The 9,944-nt window shown below is 42.6% G+C and overlaps 1 protein-coding gene across 1 annotated transcript in view; it reads right to left on the bottom strand.

The window, feature by feature from the left end:
* The window catches only part of EPHB6 (EPH receptor B6), a 42,937-nt gene extending 39,522 nt beyond the window's left edge, over positions 1-3,415 (bottom strand). Inside the window, 1 exon segment of the mRNA XM_047763351.1 lies at positions 1,680-3,415. The gene's annotated coding sequence lies outside the window, so the exon portion shown is untranslated.
* Positions 3,416-9,944: the final 6,529 nt, after the last annotated feature.

Genomic DNA, 9,944 nt, shown 5'->3' on the forward strand with positions numbered 1-9,944 from the left:
CTTGTGCTTCATTAAATCAGCTAGTATTCCTTGGACAGTGTTCCTAGAAATTTTGTTTCCTCTCCTTGGTGTAATCTTGTGTGTTTTTTCCTAAATTCTCCATAAGCACATAATTCTACATAAGTGGATATCTTTTACCTAGATATGTGTGTGTGTGTGTGTGTGTGTGTGTGTGTGTACTTGTTTGCCTTACTTTATTTTAATCAGCTCTTCAAGCAATTTGCATCACTGGTTATGTCCTTTGCATCTTGTTTCCTTTCTAGAATCTTAGAATCTAGAATCATTCAAAGAGTAGGCCTGTATTTTCTTTTCTTTTTTTTTTTTTTTTTTTGGTCTCTTTTGCCATCTCTTGGGCAGCTCCTGAGGCATGTGGAGGCTCCCGGGCTAGGGGTCCAATCGGAGCTACAGCCTCCAGCCCATGCCAGAGCCACAGCAATGCGGAATCCGAGCCACATCTGCGACCTACACCACAGCTCACGGCAACGCCGGATCGTCAACCCACTGAGCAAGGGCAGGGATCGAACCCGCAACCTCATGGTTCCTAGTCAGATTCACCAACCACTGCACCACGTTGGGAACTCCTTTTTTTTTTTTTTTTTCTGTATTTTCTTAGTAACTTTTTTTGCTTTTTGCTTTTTAAGGCCACACCCGAGGCATAAGGAAGTTCCCAGGCTAGGGGTCAAATCTGAGCTGTTGCCACTGGCCTGCACCACAGCCACAGCAACGCTGAATCTGAGCCATGTCTGCGACCTACACTACAACTCACTGGCTACACTAGATCCCCAACCCACTCAGCAAGGCCAGGAATCTAACCCGCATCCTCATGGATACCAGTCAGATTTGTTGCTGCTGTACCACAAGGGGAATTCCAATTTTCTTAGTACATTTTTAAACGAACTGCCTTTACAGAGATATTATTGGTCATTTAATCTGATCTTTTATCCATGCACTGCTGATGCTATGCTCTAAAGGAGGTTTTAAGGGCATTTATTAACCAGCCAGCCCAGAGGAGCATGTTATCTACAACACTGTCTGGCACAGAGTAAGTAATAAATGTTTATTATAATTATTATTAGTATTATTTTTACTTTAATTCAATTTTTGATTTTCCTTCTTTTTCTCATATTCCCTGATGCTATCACAACTTCTCCTTTGAGTACGTCTGGCTTTGCTTAGAGGCCCTCAGTTCATGGACTCATTTGGGAATCCTGAACTTTGCAAAGTCTGTGAAATCCCCATTGGCTTTCAAATACCTGAAATCCTTAGGCGGCAAATGTATATGTTAACAGAAAATGCAATTTTGTTTTTCTTTTGTCTCCTCAACACTCTTGTGAGGAGGAAAATTAAAAACATATTTCATCTCTTGCCTCCAAACCTAGCTTTTTGTTTCCCTATCCACAGGGGAAGCAAAATCAGTCACTTACCCTGTCTCGGCATCCCCACCGCCACGGAGAGCTCCAGAGCCAGGCTGCCTGGCTTGGTCTCTTGGCTCATCTACTTGCTAATCTTGGGAGCGTGGGCAGAATTATCGAATTCATCTGGCCCAGGGCTTTCTTATCTGCAGAGAAGGGGGCGCCTAGCAGCATAGGGTCTTGGATTAAGTTGTTAAATATTTCACCGCTAAGAACGGCACCCAGGGAGGGTGTAAAAGCCAGTAACTATTGGGGGAAATGCCATACCTCTCTGCACAGCAGCAGTGTGAGTCTCTCGCTCTGTGAGCTGTGTGGACGATTAAACACAGGAGTTTGGAGGTCGGTCAGCCCTAGATGGAGTCCAGATGCCGCCCATGGAGTTCGACCTGGGCCACATGACTTAGTTTCCCCAAGCCTCAGTGCCCTCCTTTGTTAAAGAGAACAAGTCAAAGCACCTGTCAGGATGGTGGGGGCTTTAGTTTAAGGATGAGAAGATGTGAAAACAAATCGATTGCACCCGGACACAGCAAATACAACACATTATCTGTTAGAAGAGGTAGCCTATTTCTTATGTCTCTTTAGTCCACTACTTGATAAATTTCTTTTGGGAATTTCTTTGTCCCTTATTTTCAAGTGGCAAGTGAAGTTTGCTGCTTTCTCCTAAGACATCTTTCTTTTTTTTTTTTTTTAAAACAACTCTTCCCTTTCCTAAAATTTTTCCAACCTGTTTCGGTCTCAACTTCCCACAGTAAACAATGACACAATTATAATCAAGTGCATACCTTTGAACAGAGCACAGCAAGATTTTAAAGGGAGATATAAATGAAGATTTCTCATATCCTCACCGCTCTCAGTAGTGCTGTCAAGAATAAACACACCTGACAGGTCAAATAAAGGTTGCTATTGATGTGACTCATTACAGATCTTGCATTTGGAATCTTATGGCGTGTGTATGAAAGAAAGTGTGCATGTATGCATATGTGTGTGCATGTGTGGGTGTGGGTGTGTGGTCATTGGCCTCTCCTCTCTTGACCTTGATTTTCCTGCTTTGAGGCACTTGCTCTGGGAGTGATGGCAAGCAGACATTCCGGTTCTCATTCTGACTTTCCCCGACTCATTTTTGCCACCTGCCCAAGTGCCTCCATTACCCCAAATTAACTACACTCGGAGCTCAGGGTGCTGTCCTTTCTCCCTGGCTGCTTGGACTGGGTTCGTGTTAGCCATTCCATTGGTAGCACCTGGTCCCATCCTCATTGCTGTTCACATTATACAGTATCTGCTCTGTCGTACCTACTCTTTAATTTTTTCTCAACTTTTTCCTCGATTGACATCTTTGTCCTACTAAACTCCCCCACCCCCACTTCAATACTGCTCCTTCTACTTTTTATCCCGCTGAAAGCTCCCCCAATCCAGCATCATAAGAGGAGCCACGGCGGGGGTGGGGTAGGACCCACCGTACTTTGGACCATTTTTACCACCCTTCCCTGCTCCTCCTTATTTGAAGTCTTTGCCTTATGTCCACAGCCCTCCTGAAATCTACAGCTTGTTGCATCCCCTGCAGACCCATACTCATTCCCTCATGCTGTTCCTTCTCTGTCTTTCACGTATCCATCTGCCACTCTGCCTCCTCACTTTCCGTCTGTCTGAACTACTCAGGCACTTTTATTGATGTCCTTCTCAATAGGCTGTTTACTAGGAACTGAAGAAAAGAAGATGGGGTTAGAGGCTAATGACCGAAATTCACTTAGCTACCTGCTCAAACTAAGTGGAGGGAGAGTCAGGCTCAGTTGATGGTACTCCATACACATTATACAAATACATTTATCTCAAAAATACAACACTGCCGATCATACAAAGGCTCTCTTGATGCTTCCCTCCCCTGCTTTATTTCTCATAAATAACCATTATTATCAACCCAGTGTGCTTTTTCCAGCCCTTTTTATCTCTCTGTATTTACATCCCTCACCAAAATAACTATGTGGGAATGCATAACGGGCACCTAATTACCACTAGATGAAAAAATGAATGAGTGTGTGTGTGTAACACATACATACACATAAACTGCTTTGCATATGGGGCTGTGAATGTGTTTTGATATAAGTCATATTGATTTATACATATTATTTGGCAGCTTGCTTTTTTTTACTTAACAGGGTATCTTGGGAGGATTTCCATGGTACCACATACCTACTACTCGATTTCATTCAATACTGATGCATGGAATTATGTTATGGATACTTATGTGTCCATTCTTTTTTTGTTTGGCTGCGCCCATGGCCTGCTGAAGTTCCTGAGCCAGGGATCCAACCCACACCACAGCAGTGACCGGAGCCTCAGCAGTGACAACTCTGGATCCCTAACCCTCTGCACCACAAGGGAACTCTTATTTGTCCATTCCTTTATTGATGGGCATTTACATCTTTCCTACATTTTACCATTTATAAACAACACTATCGCATAAATCCAGGCAAAATTTTCTTCCTCTATGTACATGTATTTTTATGAAATTTTTTCTTTGAAGTTAATTGTTAAGCAAAATGTTATGTGCATTTTTTTGTTTAAGGCTGCACCTGCAGCATATGGAAGTTCCCGGGCTAGGGGTCAAATCTGAGCTGCAGCTGAGGTCTACACCACAGCCAGGGCAACACATGATCCAAGATGCATCTTCGACCTATGTGGCAGCTTGTGGCAACTCACGATCCTTAACCCATCGAGAGAGGCCAGGGATCAAACTCACATCCTCATGGACACTATGTGGGGTTCTTAACCCTATGAGCCACAACAGGAACTCCATCATATGCTTTTTTCTTTTTTTTCTTTCTTTCTTTTTTTTTTTTTTTTTTCTTTCAGGGCTGCACCAGTGGCATATGGAAGTTCCCAGCCTAGGTGTTGAATTGGAGCTGCAGTTGCCAGCCTACGCCACAGCCACACAACATGAGATCCAAGCCATGTCTTCAACCTACATCACAGATCACTGCAACACCCGGATCCTTAACCCACTGATCAAGGCCAGGGATCGAACCCTTGTCTTCATGGATACTGGTCGTGTTTGTAACATGCTGAGTGACAGCAGGAACTCCAGGCTTCCCTTGTTTCTCAAATAACTTTTCTCTTTAGCATCTTCAATTTTCCTGTCTTCACAGATTATTCCTCTTGGCTTGCAAACATAATCAGATGCAATTATTTGGGGATAAAAGGCTTTACTCTTAGATCCCTGGCCACAGGTAGAGCCAAAAAAAAGAAAAAGAAAAACACTTTACTCACCCGTACTTTAAACCCCTGCCTTATTCTCTCCACTCCTGTGCTTGACAGATGAACACTCCATACCTGCTCTTCAAATCAATACCAGTGAGTTCACCTGGTCCTAATTTAGGCAATGATGAAGCTCACTTCATTTTTTTCCTGTCATTCGTTGCTCAATGTCTAATGTCTTCACAACCATTGTTTTGTATATTTTGTCCTTCATTTTGGCTGGAAGTAAAAGATCCATTATTTTTAAAGAGTTTGAAAAAACAAAAATGAAATGTGTTTTTATATTTATCACATATTTACTATTGATCATCCATCAGTAGTATTCTGTAGTTGGTATGTAGCAGCTCATGAGACCCAATTATTACATATTCATAAATTTCATAAGCTGGTTATTATACTGTTGGTAACTTGAATTTGACCATTATGGGAATATTTATATTTATGAAATTTGTCAGAACTATAGGTCCAAGCTTTTTCCTTTTTTAAGTTTTTTTTATTTAAAAATTTTTTATTATTATTGTTGATTTGCAATGTTCTGTCAGTTCAAGGTTTTTCTTTTTCCTTCTTTATATATTTCCCACCCAGCTGGATTACCAATTCCATTTGGACTTTTTTTTTTCATTTTTCTTGAAAGATATCCTTTAACATTTCTTACAGTGTGTGTCTCCTGGTGATGATTTATTTTACTTTTTGTATGCCCGAGGAACCCTTTATTCTGCAAAGTTTTTGAAAGATATTTTCACTGGTTATGGAATTCAAGGTTGACAGTTTTTTTTATTTTCTTGTCAACACTTTAAAGCATTTGTCTCCAGCCTCTCACCTGTGCAGTTTCTTATAAGAGGACTGTTGTCATTCACGGATCTGTTCATTTGTGCCTAGTTAGACTTTTACTCTCTAGATGCTTATAAGTTTTTTTTTTTTTTTCATCCTTGGTGGCTCAGCAAGATAAATGTCTGGTGCTGTCACTACTGTGGCTTGTGTTGCTGCCGTTGGTACGGGTTCAATCCCTGACACTGTACATCCACGAGCCATGGGTGTGGCCAAAAAAAAAAAGATAATGATAATGTATCTTCTTAGAGTGTTCTTTCTGTTACTTGTGCTAAGATTTCATTGAGCTTCTTGGATCTGTAGCTTCCTAATTTTCATCAAATTTGGATATGTTTTGCTCTTAGTTATTCATTCCTTTTCTGTTCAGTTTTATAGAACTCAGGCTGCCTGATGTCCTCCAACTCACTACTACTCTTCTTTTTTTTTTTTTTTGGTCTTTTTGCCATTTCTTGGGCCGCTCCCATGGCATATGGAGGTTCCCAGGCTAGGGGTCGAATTGGAGCTGTAGCAGCTGGCCTATGCCAGAGCCACAGCAACGCGGGATCCGAGCCGTGCCTGCAACCTACACCACAGCTCAGGGCAACGCTGGATCGTTAACCCACTGAGCAAGGCCACGGATCAAACCCGAAACCTCATGGTTCCTAGTCAGATTCGTTAACCACTGAGCCACGATGGTAACTCCTACTCTTCATTTTTAAAGTCTTTTTCTTTCTGTTTTCATCCTGGATGATTTCTGTTGCCCTATCTTTAATTTCATTCTGAGATGTCTAATCTGCTGCTAACCCCATTGAATGTATCTTTCAGCACACTCACTGTATCCTTCATCTGAAGAAATTGTATTTCAGACTTTGTTATGTCTTCCATGTCTCTTTTTAGCATACTCTCCTCTACCTTATTGAGCACATGGAATGTATATAACATGTCTTTTTATACCCTTGGCTACTAATTCCATCATCTGTATCCTTTCCTGATCTATTTTTATTGGGCAGATTTTCTCCACTTTGTGGACCGTATTTTCTCTTTTCTTCCACATCTGATTTTTATTAAAAAAATTTTTAGGGCCGCACCCACAGCATATGGAGGTTCCTGGGCTAGGGGTCTAATCAGAGCTACAGCTGTCAGCCTACGCCACAGCCACAGCAACTCCAGATCCGAGCCGCATCTGCGACCTACACCACAGCTTATGGCAATGCCAGATCCTTAACCCACTGAGTGAGGCCAGGGATTGAACCCACAACCCCATGGTTCCTATTCAGATTCCTCTCCATTGCACCATATGGGAACTCCTGATTTTTAAAAATTTGATGTCAGATATTTGAGTTTTATGCTGCTAGGCGCTGGGATAGTTGCACCCCTTAAAAATTTCTTAGCTTTGTTTTGTGACACAGTTAAATTCTGTGGAAACAATTTGATATTTCCAAGTCTTGCTTTGAAACTTTGTAAGTTGTGTGTAATATCACCTTTAGCCTAAAGCTAACTTGCCTCCACTACTGAGGGAATACTCTTCCGAGAATTCTACTCAATGCTCACTACGTCAAGAGGTCTCTCCCATCTGGCTGGTAGAAACACCATCTATTCCAAGCACTGTGTGAGCCAGCACGGGATGGTTCTGCTTAATCATTTCCACTGGTCTTTCCTATTCGAAGGCAGTTTCCTCACATGAACGTACTCATCACAACAATGAAGGAGTTGCTGAAAGCCCTCTGTGGCTTCTGGAGCTCTTTTAATCTGCAGCTTTCTTCTCTCTGCTCTGGAATTTTAGCCATTCCTTGAACTATGAACTCCTCAACTCAGAGAGACAGGCAGGCTCTATTTTCCAGCACTACCTGAAATGCTTCTCAAGGTGGTAAGGTGGGGCCATTGTAGGATCAACTTCCATTCCACTTCTCTCAGGGATCACTATTTTGTGTCATCTGTGGTCCAATGGCTAACAAACATCATTTTTTACATTTTGTACATTTAGTTCTTTGGGGTTTGAGGGTAAATCCAATCCCTGTTACTTCATCTTAAAATTTCCCCCGTACATTGATATTTCACCTTTAGGGAATTTTAATGTAACCTATCTAAGTGCATTATTTTCCCACTCCCCCAAACAAATATTTCTTTTCTTCACTTATGTTCTATACTTTTAGCCTCTGTACATTTTCTTGCTCCCTTAAGAATTCAGTGTAGAGAGGGAAACCCAACATGGTAACTGAAGGGTTTGAGAGAGACTTGCCAGAGAGAAGAGCACCCACCTAAGAAAGTGTCCAGGGCAAGGGCAATGGGAGAGGTGCCATAGCTCCAGTCAGCCATCAGTTCAGCTTGTCTTTGGGCCAAAGATAAAGCTCCTCCCTCTTGGAGATCTGTAGAGCAGAGGGATCATATCCTCATCCTCATTTCAACATGTGAATGACTTGAATGAATTGAATGAATAAGCAATATTGCAGATGGGAGTGGAGAACGGGGAGATATTTTTCTATGGCATCAGCCATATGGAAGTAGCTTCAAGCTACTGAGTTGTGACAACGATTAGGGAATCAGGAGCCAGCTGGTTACTCTGATGTGACTGCTATGTCTCGTCATTCTCCAATCTGCCATGCCATCCTGAGGGAGGAGGATCACATTGCTTTCTCTGCTTGGTGGTGGCGCTGAGCCAAGGCAGCCCATGAGTTACATCAGCTCCCAGGGGCTCTGCAGGATCCACACTGCTTTTGCTCAAGGCTGCCAGCCGAATGAGAGCATGACGTGTTCCCATCAAGAGCAAGAACATGTGTCTATATATCTCCTCCCTGTATCTGCTGCCACCCTCCCTCGACCGCATCCCACACAGGACTAACTCAATACAAATCCTAGGAGCAAAGATGGAGGACAGAAAGGGAAGGAAAAGAAGAAAGGCTATGTGTGTGCATGTTTACACTATCCATCTTGGGTTCAATCCCTCCAATCTGACAGGTATAGAGGCATATTGGGTTCTATGAACAGGTTTATAAACACTGAGCTTGAACAATTACAGTTGGCTATATCTATTTTTCATCATATGTTCTAAGTGTTCCTGAAATGTACACTATGCTTACCCCTTGGTTTACCATTATTTAAATTAATGGCACGAATGGATTCATCACATTTGGAAAGGATCAAATCCCCGAACACTCTCTGACAAGTATGGGGCATTCAAATGCAAACAAAAAAACAGGCATTACAGCCTAAGCTCTGTTAGAAGCAAGAACCCCAACATTAACCTTGAATTGTCTTACTGCAGCATCAGCAAGTATAGCAAATCTCTTATATCACTAGACCCCGATGAAATGGGAAAGCATCACAAAGGCTTGACTTGCTTCAGGCTTATTCTCCCTGTTAAGCCACTTCTACTGCTCCCTTTTCCAGGCACTCATCATAAACCACTTCACCACATCCAACTCAAATGGAATAATTGTTTTGAAAAATAAATCCTTCAAAGTTCAGGGCTTGGCAAAGGCAAAGTGGAGGGGAGGTTCCACAGGACCCGTTGGCTGTCCTCCTGGCGTCTTGGGGTCCTCTGTCTCATTTGAGCCGGATGAGGTTACACCAGCTGCCCAGCAGACTCTCATCCTTAGCTACTATGAGTTGATGGCTTGGCAATGCTTTTTGTGCCTCTGTCATCCTCCAGCCTCACCCTCCATACCATCCCATGGTACACCTTTCCTGCTGGCACAAGCTTTCCTTGGAGTCCAAACAACAACAACAACAACAACAACAACAAAAACAAACCAACAGCCACTTGTAAGTGCACTAGGAAAAAATGCATCTTCAGCCATTTGTAGGTATTACAATCCTTCTTTTCATTTTACAGATGAGAAAGTTGGGGATGAGAGTTCACTGAGGGTTCCTAAGAAGCAGAGCTATGAATAGAACCCAGATTTGATTTCAAGGCCTCAATTTTCTTCAATCTCATGTTGCATTTAGAGGACAAATTAGACCTAATGAGACCGTTAGAGGCACGTGGACCACAGAGGCCGGCTTTCAATTGAATCGTTGATTCTGCCTGTCCAGGTCCCAAATCCTGTCTGCTGGGGTTGAAGAGGATGCTGCTCCCTTGATTGGCTGTTAGAGCAGATTCCTTCCCTCAGAGCTGGGCTTTATTTTTGCTGTGACAACCCTGAAGACCTAAATCTCTTCATCTCTGATCTGCTTTTATCCCGCTTTCAGCTACCCAGGTGACATGTCCTTTAGCTGGTTTCCAGCTTCAGATAGACTAAAATCCCTTTGGTCATCCCCACCAGGATCCGTTTCTCTGGAGGTTACAGAGATGGCCTCCAGGGGGCGCCAGATAGCCATCTCTCACTTACAGGTAAATCAATGAGTCATTATTAAGTATATTTACATACAGGTCCTTCAGCAGGATTGCAATAGAGATAACTCGTGCAGGGTAAAGCCGGTTCCCAGGGAGGGTGGGGATGATACTTAAAAAAAGACAAGCCTCATTTCCTCCCC

Source organism: Phacochoerus africanus, chromosome 16 (assembly GCF_016906955.1).
Source record: "Phacochoerus africanus isolate WHEZ1 chromosome 16, ROS_Pafr_v1, whole genome shotgun sequence".
Lineage (NCBI taxonomy): Eukaryota > Metazoa > Chordata > Mammalia > Artiodactyla > Suidae > Phacochoerus > Phacochoerus africanus.